Source organism: Lagenorhynchus albirostris, chromosome 20, assembly GCF_949774975.1.
Source record: "Lagenorhynchus albirostris chromosome 20, mLagAlb1.1, whole genome shotgun sequence".
In the NCBI taxonomy this organism is placed as follows: Eukaryota; Metazoa; Chordata; class Mammalia; order Artiodactyla; family Delphinidae; genus Lagenorhynchus; species Lagenorhynchus albirostris.
Window position 1 is genome coordinate 16,897,871 of NC_083114.1, and position 13,774 is coordinate 16,911,644.

The window sequence follows — 13,774 nt, forward strand, 5'->3', positions numbered from 1 at the left end:
CACCGGGGGGCGGTGCTGCCCAAGGGACGCGCCAGCCTCGGGCCAGCTCGGAGACCACAAAGGCCCCTTTCTTCTCCCGGAGATAAGTCACAGGAGTCACGGCCGGGGCCAAAGTCAGAAACGCCGCCCGTCCCAGGCGATGGGAGAGGAGGGCAGCGGGGCCGCAGGGCGGCGCCTCGGAGTCACCCTGGACTCCTGCTCTGGCCTCATCTGCGGCTCCTCGGGCTTGGCTGGCACAGCGGGGAAACTGGGTCAGGCCGGTGGCCTTGTTTGCTGTTGAGCATCAGTGGCCCAGTGGCAGGATGTGAGTGGGAAGGGCATCTCCATTTCCTTCCTGGTGCACTCATGTGACAGATATCTGAGGAGTCCCTAAAGTGCCAGGCGGGTCAGGAGACACTCTGACAGGCAGCTTCTAGGGAACTTCTAGAGCCACAGCCACAGGAGTTCAGAATGTGTGATCTCAGACCCTGGAGGCTGGGCTTGCCTGGGTGGGTCCCCAAATCACTGGTCTCCCCTTTGCATCTCAAGTTCAGCTGCCGGATTTGGGACACCTCATCCTGGCATCGGATTCCCTTGGGATCCACCTCTCTGACTGGCTCTGACACCCCCTCTCACTCTGTCACCCCCCTCCCACCATCCCACACACACCCCGCATCCAACCATTGGGGTCTGTGTCTGTATCCCAGGCTGCAGTGGCCACCGGTCTCCCATGCCCACTCAAGCCCATCCAGTCTTCCCTCTGCTTCCGAAACTGCCCTGGGATGTCTGCAGTCTGCATTTCTTTGTCTGTCCAAAATTCTCACTTTTTGCTGATAAAGAGGACACTTTTGTCGCTTGGTCCAAAGGTGTGAGCTACACAGTCTTAGGGAAGCTAGAAGCAGCCTGTCAGCCCAAGTCTGTTTAGCTGGAGATGGCTGGAGAGACCCAGGAAGACGGGCCCTTGGAGAAGCTGGGGGCAGCGTCAGGGAAGGAAGCTCTGGGCCCAAGTGACATGAAGACCTCCCATGCCAGCAGGGAGGTCAGCGAGAGAGTCAGGTGGAGGAGGGTCTGAGTCCAGAAGAAACGAACTCTTCCTCTCCTCTCTCTCCTTCTCTCTTTCCTGCCTCCTTCCCCACCTTGAGCTTGAGTCTGACTCTGAACCCACATTGCCCTGGCCGTGAAGTCGGGCTGCTGCAAGGCCTCTCTTACACTGAGTTTTGCTAACACAGTGTCACCTCTGCCCGCATTACGTGTGGGCACAGAAGGGCTAAATTATGTGCCAGGAAACACGGCAGAATGGCAGAAAGGCTTAGCTCCCAAGCCCCCCATGCTCCCCACTGTAGAGAATGTGGCCAGAATAAAGGGGAAAGCAGCTTGGTGCTCTGCGCCCTTGCTGGGGTGACCTGTTCGCAGAATTGAAGGCAGAAATTTGTCTTTAGCATTTTTTAAACTGACTATTTATGTACTTATTAATTTAGGCCATGCTGTGCGGCTTGTAGGATCTTAGTTCCCGGACCAGGGATCGAATCCAGGCCCTCCGCAGTGAAAGCGTGGAGTCCTAACCACTGGACCACGAGGGAATTCCCTAAATTGGCTTTTTTTTTTTTGACTGCGTTGGATCTTCGTTGCTGCGCGTGGGCTTCCTCTAGTTGCGCTGAGCAGGGGCTACTCTTCACTGTAGTGCGTGGGCTTCTCATTGCGGTGGCTTCTCTTGTTGTGGAACACAGGCTCTAGGCATGTGGGCTTCAGTAGTTGTGGCATGCTGGCTCAGTAGTTGTGGCTCGCGGACTCTAGAGCACAGGCTTAGTAGTTGCGGCGCACGGGCTTAGTTGCTCGGCAGCATGTGGGATCTTCCCGGACCAGGGCTCGAACACGTGTCCCCTGCATTGGCAGGCAGATTCTCAATCACTGCGCCACCAGGGAAGTCCTAAATTGACTTTTTTAAAATGTTTGCTGTAAAATGTCCAAACAAGACAGGAGTATATAAAATCGAATCTGAATGCAAGTCCAGTTCTCCCCCAACTGACATCTCACTGTTAACAGCTTGGTGTAAATCCTTCCAAGATTTTTCAACTATAAATTGAGCATACCATTCTAGAACTTGCTCTGTTCTCTTCCTACAGTTTTATCTCCTTTTGTACAGGCTCCTAACATCCCACAGATGGTTAACCCGGCCTTCTCAGATGGACAGTTAGGGAGTTCCCTGGTTTTACCTTTACAGTACACATCTGTGGTTCACTGCAGGCACATCTGCAGGGAATAACTTTCTAAAAGTGGAACTGTGATAGCAAAGGAAGTGCACGCTTCGGCTACTCTCTCTAAAAGCTTGTGATGGCAAAGGGCTGACAGGCGCAGGGCAGGCTGCACTGAGCCAACTCACGGAGCAGTTCCAGACGTCAGCCTCCCCTGCTCCCTGGCCTGCCCCTCACCCTCCAGCCAGGAAGCAGCCCAGTCTAAAGTTTCTGCCTTTGTGCACATACCCTGGGGTCCTTCTAGCACACCTGACCTCCTCCCCCAAATTTCTTATTTGCCATCAGACACCTCCCTCTGGCCATCAGAACCGGTGGCCCCCACCATGGGGGGCCACCAGGGGCTCGCAGAGCCTCCCTTTTACAGCCTAGTGGCCCTGCCTACTAGCTTTGGTAACACGTTTCCATTTCCCTCCTTTTAAGGAAGAGACAAAGATAGAGAAACAGTTTGTCTCCAAATGCAAATCAAACCCTCCCCACTGCCACAGGGCTCTGCTGGGGGTGTGTCTGCTTATTGTCTTAATGCGTGGTCCACAGTCCACTCAGGTGGCTTTGAGTGACCGATGTGAGCTAGTCAAGCTGCAGGGCTTCATGGAGCCCACTCAGCTCTGGGCCAAGCACTGGGGGTGAGAAAAGAAAAATAGAGAACACGAACCTGGGTCCACTTTCTCTCCAGTACTGTGTGTTCCCCAGATCCTGTCACAGCACATGATGGCTTTAAGGAGCTTTGCCTCCCTCCCGCCCATCCCCCTCCCCAACAAAAATGAGTGCAGGTGATTCTTCTTTCTCACAATGACTATGCTGGGGCTTCCCTGCTGGTGCAGTGCTTAGAATCCGCCTGCCAATGCAGGGGACAGGGGTTCGATCCCTGGTCCGGGAAGATCCCACATGCTGCGGAGCAACTAAGCCCACGCACCACAACTACTGAGCCTGTGCTCTAGAGCCCGCGAGGCGCAACTACTGAGCCCGTGCACCACAACTGCTGAAGCCCATGCGCCTAGAGCCCGTGCTCCATAACAAGAGAAGCCACTGCAATGAGAAGCCCGCGCACCGCAACGAAGAGTAGCCCCTGCTCGCTGCAACCAGAGAAAGCCCGCGCGCAGCAACAAAGACCCAACGCAGCCAAAAATAAATTAAAAAGAAAAAAAAAAGACTATACCATGAGTGTTAGAAATCAGGATCATCTACGGTGGTGGGGAGTGGAAGCAGGGTGTTCAGAACAGTTTACAGAGCATTCTCAGAGAACCTTCTTTTGGGGTCCCTTGAGCCACTCACTGGGTATCACTGTCTACTCCCGGAAACTAGGTGGGAAAATGTCCCTGCCCTTAGGTCTAGCCTCACAGTCTGGTCACAAGGCAGGAGCAGAAACAATCACAATACAATGAGATAGATGCAAGAGGAGGCGTGGGTAGGAGGGAGGTTGATGCCATTAAATGAAGGGGAATATTTACTCTTGGTGAAAATGTTTTGTGGGGAATGTGATATCTGTCCATCCACCTTCTTTCTTTTTCCACTTACATATTTTTGCTCGAGGTTATATGTTCTCTGCCTGTACCTCTTGCTCTTGAAATCCCATTATTGCCTCAAGGACACATTTTTATATTAGACAAAGGAAAAGACAGTAACATTCGCAGTCTAAAGGCAAAACCCCCCATGAGTCTGGCTCTCTTCACAGGTCTGCACGGCTCCTCTGTCTTCTCCATAAGCTAATAATCTTTCATGAGTTTTTCCTTTCATTCAGGGATGCGGTGGGAATGCGGACCGCAGGAGGAAGCAGTTGCCTGTTGAACATGCTGGGTACCAAACATTTTTGGGACGAGATAACACCCAGTGCTGGTGAGGTTGCAGTGAAGTCGTCATACCCACACACATGCTGTTGCTGTGGTTTAACTGGAATCTACACTTTTGGAAAGCAAGCTGGCAGCATGCAAAAGAGCTGCAAAGTAAAACTTTTGACCCACTAGTCCATTTTCGGGATTATCAAAGCTTTGTTTTCCTGGGAGCTATTTTTAATAGGAGAAAAGAGGGAGCGAGCTTAAATGTCTAACCAGAGGGAAATTGTTCGTTAGACTGAAAAGCTCCTTTGATACAGGGACTTCCTCCTATGCGTGAAGCCCAGGCTCAAAGAGGGCCCTCCGGAAAAGGCTGAGGGCCAGTGGAGCCAAGAGATGCAGCATAGTGGCTAGAGGTACAGCTTCAAGAGCCAGCCTGCCCGATTCAAGTCCCAGCTCTGCCACTAACTAGCTGTGTGACCTAGAGAAAGTTATGTCCCTTCTCCATGCCTCAGTTTCCTCTTCTGTAAAATGAGGATGATGATTAGAGTTGGGCCATTCCCACAGGATTATTGTAAGAATTAAAGAAAGTTAAAAAAAATTTTAAGAAAATAATTTTGTAAATAAGAAAAAATAAAGAAAAATCTAAAAATTAAAAAACCAAGGGAATTCCCTGGTGGTCCAGTGGTTAGGATTCTGCATTTCCACTGCCAGGGCCCGGGTTCAATCCCTGGTTGAGGAAATAAGATGCTGCAAGCCGTGTGGAGCAAAGAATTTAAAAAAATAAAAATAAAACAGCAACAACTAAAGAATTAAAGAAGGTGAAATACGTGAAGTATAAGTGAGCGTACATATTCTATTATTATTATCACAGAATAAGCCATAACATTCTGAAATATCAGATTATAAATGATAATAACTAATTCTATGTAGCAAAGTGGAAAAAATGTTAATGATGTCATCAGCTCCTCTCCACTCTCCCTGCCTCTTGCCTTGCCGCTCTGGTACATTCTTCCTCAGCTGTCACATAGCTGACAAGCAGAATAACCCTGTAACTGCACTGCTGGGCTTTTACTGCTTCACTTCTCCTAAAATGCCTAGAAGCTGCTTCACACCTCTGTATCTTTACTACCCTCCTCACCCAACCTGGTGAACGCTGACTCATCCTCCAAACTTTGCATTGCATCTAGAGCCTCCCTTCTTTGAAACGCCTGACACTTTCTGAATCATAACAATCGGATGGAGAGATGAACAGGCGACTGGCCCTGCCTGCCCTCCTGGTCTGGTCTCCAGCCATATACACAAATACAGATGGTCTCTGACTTACACGGTTCAACTTTACGATGGTGTGACAGCAATACAAATTCAGTAGAAACCATACTTGGAATTTTGAATCTTGACCTTTTCCCAGGCTAGCAATATGTGGTCTGATGCTCTCTTATGATGCTGGGCGGGGCAGCCACACAGCTCCCGGTCAGCCACGCGATCATGAAGATGCACTTACCATCATTCTGGATCCAGACAACCATTCTGGTTTTCACTTTAAGTACAGTTCTCAATAAATTACCTGAGATATTCAACACTTTATTATAAAACAGGCTGTGTTAGATGATTTTGCCCAACTGTAGGCTAATATGTGTTTTGAGTACGTTTAAGGTGGGCTAGGTTCAGCTGTGATATCGATAGTTAAGGTGTGTTAAATGCATTTTTTACTTAGGATATTTTCAATTTATGATGTGTTTATTGGGAGGTAACCCCATCGTAAGTCGAAGAAGATCTGTGCCTTCACAGCCTTTCTGGCCCCTTGATCTCTCCCTTCCCTCCTTCAGCCAAGGCTGAAGGCTGCTGTCCCAAGGCCTTGCTCTGACCACGAGCAGGCACTACTGCTGCCTAAGGAAGGAGTCCTGAAGAAGGGGGCCAGAGACTGTGCTTTGAATTAGAAGAGGCAGCCAGGTAAGGAGGCCATGGGAAGGATAGCAGCACCACCCCACGTGGTTTCCCAGCATCCTCTTGGTTTCCCAGCATCCTCTCTGGTTTCCCAGCATCCTCTGTGGCTTCCCAGCATCCTCTCTGGTTTCTGGCGCTCTCCCCCATGGCCCCGCCTTTTGAGGGTCCCATTTGCTGTGAGGACCGCTGGGGCCATGGTTCCAACAATAGGAGTGAAAGGAAACAACCCCTCACTTTCCCCGTCTGGGCTCTGCTGCTGACTTCACCTTGTCTTGATGGAGTTGATTGACTTCAGTAAAATTAAGGGGTTTGAACCAGATCAGTGGTTTTCAACTGGGAACATACTTCTATGTGGCCTGTGTTGACTGAAAAAAAAGGCACAACCTAAAAGTTGACAGTTGTGTCTTATTCGGCAGACATACCATGAACTTCAAGCCCAGGAGACAGGACTCTCAGATCACACTCCGAAGAGGTAACGGGGAAGCTAGGATATATAGGAGTTTTTGCAACAAAGACCAGGTAGTCAGAACTTAAAAAAATTACTGTTAATTAAAGAAAACCAGATATCTCAAGTTAAGGAATTTAGCACTTTTCTATGTATGGGGAGAGGCAAGAGTCTAGGCTCACTGAAATCATTCCTTTGATATGCACCTTAGCTCTCTAGGGCCAGTAGTCTGTGCTTTCTCCTCCTGAGTCTCCTCAGGGTGCACCATCGGGGGTGGCTGCAGTGTCTGACTGCTAGATTGGCGGGCATCCTGTTTCTATTCTGAGCTCCTTCAGGGCTCACCCTCCGGGCGGCTCTAATGTGATAGCTTGGTAGCTGCAGCATCCTTTGTTTACTGATATGGCAGGCAACATTTTTTCATTGACACCTGGGTTGTGGTTCCAACTCAGAATGTCCAGGGAAGGGGCCTGGCAGGTACTTTTTCCAAAATTCCACAAGTAACTCTTATGGTCAACATAGCTCATTCATTTTTCTGGGGAGGGCCATGGGGCACGCTCACTGTGAGCTTGGGTGGGGTGGGTGTAGAACCCCATTGCTATATGAAAAACTTGCAGCGTCGTGAAGAAAACTGACTGAAACACACTGCTATATGTCAGGCCCTATTCCAGTCTTTTTCTTTTTTAGGTAAGAAGTGGATTTATTTAGAGAGAAACACACTCCACAGGCAGAGTGTGGGCTATCTCAGAAAGAGAGAGCAGCCCCTATTCCAGTCTTAAATCCTTTAATCCTCATGACAACCCTATGAGGATGTAACTGAAACAGGAGGGAAGGGGGCAGGGGACAGGCTTTAAAAGAATGACATAACCCGAGGACACGACATAAACTGATTAGAACAAAATAGGTCCAAGATGGCGTACTAGTCGGCTTCCACTAGGCCTTGAGCCTCAGTATATGCTCATCGTAACACATCAGCAAGATAAATGACACAACCACAGGCAACATGACAGTTCCAAGGCTGACCATAACGGTCAAAAAGTGGGCGGTGGCCCAATTCCTGGAAATCCCCACCCCTTCCCCAAAGTAGCTGGAATATTCCTCCCATTCATTAGCCTATGAAAGTACCCACCCCTATAAAAACTGACAACCCCATACCACGGCCGCTCTTGCCTCTGAGATGGCCCACACTCTGTGTTTCTCTCTAAATAAATCCACTTCTTACCTGTCCCTTTGTCTCTCACTGAATTCTTTCTGCCATGAGACATCAAGAACCTGAGCTTCATTAAGTCCTGAGACCAGGTGTGTGATCTCAGTTAAAAGACCATGGGTTCAAGTCCCAGTCTGAGATACACGGTTTCATAACTACTATTATCCCCATTTGATAGCCAAACAGAGGCACAGAGAATCTCAGTTCCTGCCCGAGGTCCCACTGCTAGTTAGTAGTGAGCTGGGGTGCCTACCCTGGCAGTTTGGCTGCAGACTCTGCTGTCAACCGACTCTTTCTGTTGCTTCCAGTGATAAAGCCACTGAATAAGGCCGTGAAGCGTGATCCTGCCTATGGCCCATTAAAGCAGTTATGAGGTTTCTTTCCTTAGCTGTTTAGTTTTGCAGATTTGTTTTCATCTGCTTTCGAGACTGCGATTCTTGGAGGGCAGGAACTGTCTTGGTATCCCCGGCACCTGCATGGTCAGGCATATGGCGAGTGCTCAAGATATGCTGAGTGAATAAATGAATGAAGGAAGGAAGACAAGAATGAATGAATGAGTTTGTGAATGACAGGTGCGGGGTTAGAAGGAGGCCCAGGATGTCGAGGAAGTCAGGGTAGGACAGCCACTGCCTGGGCAGAGGCAGGACTCAGGCCCAAGAGGGTGGTTCTGTGCCCTGATCAGTCCATACCCAAGGCAGCTAAACAATGTTCTCTGATAGTCTCTGCCCACAGCCCAAGTACTGGTTCCAGCAAAACCCTCCGCCTCTTGGGGCTGCAGCCTCCCCACCGCCCTCCACCCCCACGCCCAGGCTCTGCCTTTCCCCCCAGTGGAAGGAGGCTCCTCCCTGAGTTCCAGGGCTTGTGTATTGGGGGCAGGAAGCCAAGCTCTACTTCTCTGCCTCCCAGCCCTCCCTGATCATCTGACTGGTCACATGAGGCCTGGAGTGGGGCGTGGCTGCTTTTAAGGCCTTTGGCATTTCTTTCACGAAAAAAAAAACAACTAAGAAAACTAAAAACAATGGCTCAACACGCTAAAAAAAAATTTGATTTGCCTCAAATTTGCCTGGGGGAAGGGGATAATCAAAAACACCCAAGGCCCCTGCTTCTGTGGACTCTTAGGCATAATAACAGTTCCCTATCTTAGGCTAGGCCCCATGCTAAATGCTTTCAGGGCTTTTGGGGCTTGTTCTCCTATAATCCTGACAACCCTGGGTTTTAGGTACTAAGATGATTTCACAGGTGAGGAAGAGGAAGTTCAGAGAGGTCAAGGGACTTGCCCAAGGCCACACAATTTCGAAGTATCAATAGTTAGAGCAAAGATTTTAAACCAAGTTATTTCTTGACTCTGAAGCTTATGATCTCATAGGTGTATAACCAGACTCTGCCTTGGCCTTGTCTGAGGATGTGTCAATGGCCTTTCAGTAATTATTTAGTGCCTAGAAAACAGGCCAAAGTGACCCACTTTCTACAGAAAAGTTCCAGATGGACGCTCCACATCTCTCTCTCTCTGACCCCCACCCCCCTCCCTCTCAATTATTGGACTGGCCAAAAAGTTCGTTCTATCTGATGGAAAAACCCGAACGAACTTTCTGGCCAACCCAATACAAAATGAGATACCAGGCATGGGATCTTCTTCTATGTCATTTCTAGGAGAAGAAATAGTATGCAGTTTTTGTCAACTTTGTAGTTTTCCACGTAGCTTGACGTGAAGAAATCACGAGCATTTGCCTTTCAAAACAGTGAACTTATGAAGACATTACTTTAAAAGTACATGTGGAGATTTATTTCTATTGAGCATATATTTACTTTTAGATCCTATTTTGCTCTGTCTGCCAGGAAGCTCGAAGTTGAACTTTGTGCTCAATTTGCACATTGAATGTTTTACCTTCTTTTTGCCAGGACCTGGAGTCAGAAAGCTTAAGTTTGAATCCCGGCTCCACCATTTACTATCAGGTGGCTTTTTGGCAAGTTCGTTAACCCCTCTATGCCTCAGTTTCTTCATTTATAAAATGGGGGTAAGAAAATCTGCTTCATTGGGTTGTTGCAAGGATCAAATTATGCAGGTTAAGCACTTAGGAAAATGCCTAGATCGTAGCAAATGTCTATAAATGTTAGCTATTTTGCGATTTTAATAGATTTTTGTTAGCTGGATTTCATTGTCAAGCCATTTTTCAGGAAGGGCTAATGGATCCCCCTTCACTTGCCTCATCGAGTCTCACACTTCATTTACCATCTGCTTCTGGTGTCTTCTACTCCTGACATTATCTATAACATCTCACAGATGTTTTACTTGTACGTAAATACCACTGACTTGTATTTCATCAAATCCTAGATGCCGCTGATTATAATCCGTACCATCAGTGTGTACCACTTAAGAAAGAAAAAAATTAGAGACAAGATCGATTTTAAAATACGTCCCAATTTCAGAGATGTTCAAATGTGGAGGGATCAAAGTATAGCTTTCGATCCATGAATGGTAAGAATGATCTGATCCTTTATTCCTGAACTGGGCCCTCCCTGGCTGTGAACTGTCACTGCTCCTTCCATCGCATCTGGGTCAGTTGACCTGGATAACTCTTCCACATGGCCCAACGCCACTCTCGTGGCTGGTATTCCCACTGGGTCAGCTCCAAGCAAGCGTGTCTAACCTTGTGCACACAGCTGGTGCAAAGGGCTTAGGTTTCCCCTGGATGTGGTAATTTGTAACCTGACCTGGTGTTGATCGTTAAAGCCAGTAGTTTTAAGGTCAGCTGACTTTTTTTTATATATATTATTTATTTATTATTTTTATTTTTGGCTGCGTTGGGTCTTTGTTGCTGCGTGAGGGCTTTCTTTAGTTGTGGCGAGCGGGGGCTACTCTTTGTTGCAGTGTACGGGCTTCTTATTGCAGTGGCTTCTCTTGTTAAGGAGCATGGGTTCTAGGCGCTTGGGCTTCAGTAGTTGTGGCACGTGGGCTCAGTAGTTCTGGCACGCGGGCTCTAGAGCGCAGGTTCAGTAGTTGTGGCACACGGGCTTAGTTGCTCCATGGCGTGTGGGATCTTCCCGGACCAGGGCTCGAACCCGTGTCCTTGCATTGGCAGGTGGATTCTTAACCACTGAGCCACCAGGGAAGTCCCAAGGTCAGCTGACTTTCTCACCTTTAGTGACCACTTTACTGCTTCCTGCTTTGGCCTGAGTTGGACTGTTCCCGTGGGCAATAAAAATGATTTGTTTGGGCTTCCCTGGTGGCGCAGTGGTTGAGAGTCTGCCTGCCAATGCAGGGGATGTGGGTTCGAGCCCTGGTCTGGGAGGATCCCGCATGCCGCAGAGCAACTGGGCCCGCGGGCCACAATTGCTGAGCCTGCGCGTCTGGAGCCTGTGCTCCGCAACAAGAGAGGCTGCGATAGTGAGAGGCCAGCGTACCGCGATGAAGAGTGGCCCCCGCTTGCCCCAACTAGAGAAAGCCCTCTCACAGAAACAAGACCCAACGCAGCTATAAATAAATAAAATTTTAAAAATGATTTGTTTGAGGTAAGTTCACAAGGAGAACAGAACTAACCAATGTCCAGTGTAATTTCCCCAGGCAGTGGGCAAGGCACAGGGCTCAACAATCATTTTTCTTGTCTGCGTGGGTTTCAATCACCAAATTATATTTGGAGTCATTCCTTCTAGTTCATTTTTCCATGATCCAGGGAAAGGAGGAGTGTGTTGGGGGAGGTTAAGCCTGACCTCCGTGCTAACCCCAGGGGGTTGGCAGCACAGGCAGGGACTAACTTAGGAGTCTGAGGTTGACTGAATGAGTGCCTTCCCTGAAGTCTAGCATCTGTTCATGGCCAGTTTGGAAAGAGACAGGGCTGTGGAGGCAGAGTAACTGTAATTTAAATCCTGGATGTTGGGCTTCCCTGGTGGCGTAGTGGTTAAGAATCTGCTGCCAATGCAGGGGACCCGGGTTCGAGCCCTGGTGCAGGAAGATCCCACACGCTGCGGAGCAACTAAGCCCGTGCACCACAACTACTGAGCCTGTGCTCTAGAGCCCGTGAGCCACAACTACTGAGCCCGTGTGCTGCAACTACTGAAGCCTGTGTGCCTAGGGCCTGTGCTCTGCAACAAGAGAAGCCACAGCAATGAGAAGCCTGCACACCACAACGAAGAGTAGCACCTGCTCTCCACAACTAGAGAAAACCTGCGCGTAGCAACAAAGACCCAATCCAGCCAAAAATAAATAAATTTATTAAAATAAATAAATCCTGGATCTCATTTCTTAGCTGTATGACCTTGGGGAGTGAGTTGGTCTCTCTGAACCTCCATAGCTATAAAACGGGGATAATAATACTTCAGAGTCATTGGGAAGCACCGAGAATAGCAATGAGCACCCAGCCAACGCTCAACAAATGGTAGTAACACATGCCGAACGCCTACCGCATACCTGACACTGTGCGGAAAATAAAGCTAAACACCACTCATGGAGGAGAGGCACTATTACAGCATTTTTTAGATATCGAAACTCCGGAAGCTGCCTACTATTTAGCAGTCAAGCCAGCAATCACCCAAGTCTTTCTTGAGATGCCGCCTTAGCCCGCACTTCTGCAAAGTCCTCTGGGCAGCTGGCCCTGGGGTGAGAAACTGGGCCAACCTACCATATGAACATCCTCCTGATCTAAGGCTGGATGCAGCCAAGCCTAGAAGGGCTGGGTCTTCGCCATGTGTTGAACATCATGCCCCAATCTGAGAGAGCTGCTTTCTCCACGCAGCACAAGCTGGATGGGCTGGCGCTCTGCCTCCCATCCCAACTCCCCGACCAGGGGTACTTCCATGCCTGCTGATCAGGGGCCAGTCTCTCCTTTCCAAGGCACAAACAACCTGCCACTCTGACCCAAATGCCAGCCAGGGGCAGAGCCCTGTAGGAGAACACTGAGAGCCCCGGCTAAGTTTGAGGCATTTCTAAACGGGGCACCAACCCCTTAGAAGAAGTAACCAGCAACAGGGCATGTCTGAAAGGCCAAGCAAATGGTGTGGAAATTAAGGTGTATGGAATTCAAGAAACAAAGGGGCAAGACCACTCTGGGCTGGGGTAGCTTGTCTGTGACCACCAAAGAGAGACCGTCTAGGTCATAAACTCACATACCTACAAGATTTGGGCATGTCGTGAAATTGAGTGAAATAGGCTCGTGCCATAAAATAGGGGTTGGTGGGGACACCTTTGAATTGGTGGCTGCTGACTCTTGCAACACAGTTGGCCCACAGTTCCCATTTCTAAGCTAAACTGGTATCACTGAAGAGGGAGCTTGAAACCTACAGAATTCCTGCCACATCATCTTAGCAGGGGGGTCTTAGAGGCAAGGAGATAGTTGAGGAATACAAAGAAATGGGTATCTGTACGTTCACCTAGTGCAAATGTGTCTTTATGGTTTCCATTTTATACTAGCCTCATTCCTGGCTCTATTTTGTATCATTATCTTTCTCGGGTATCTTTGAATATTCATCATCCTTATTTTTTTTTTCTGTAAGAACATTTCATTATTAATCAAAAATTGAGAAGCTTATCCACAAAACTTATTGGAGTCGCCACTTCATCTATTTTTGTTGCAAGTCATTCATCTTATTCCTGACCCACACTTGATGATTTCTATGGTCCACACTTTGTTTTTGGAGAACAATTTTTAAAAAGAGCCATTAGTGCTTCAGCCTCTTTTAAAACAAAACAACAACAAAAATCACCATCATCACTGTATTATAGATTTTCCTAGACAAAGTTTAGGGTTTATTTTGAGACCAGAAGAGCAACTTCTCTGTGGTATTACAGGTAGAGAAAGTTCCTAGATTTCTATCGTATCTCTAAAAGAGAAACCACAAGGATAATCATAGTTGCAGTCTCTAAAAAGGAAAATAATGCTGTTCATCAAAATTGAATTAAATCATTTTTCCTTCCCCAATCCTAGCCTCATTCAATCTTTTTTTTATTTTCTGATTTCTCAACTGTTAAACCTTTAAGAATGCCATATCACAACCACACAAAGCTACCCAAACATCTATAATATAAATAGGTCATTTTATACTTGATTCAGACCAGACATTTTGCTTTTGGCTAAAGGCAAGCTTTACAGAGGAAAGAGCACGTTGAGATTGCTAACTGATCTTCATTCCTCCCATTTTACCATAAACATAAGCCATGGTAATGATCACCTTTCTCCTGGCTGCA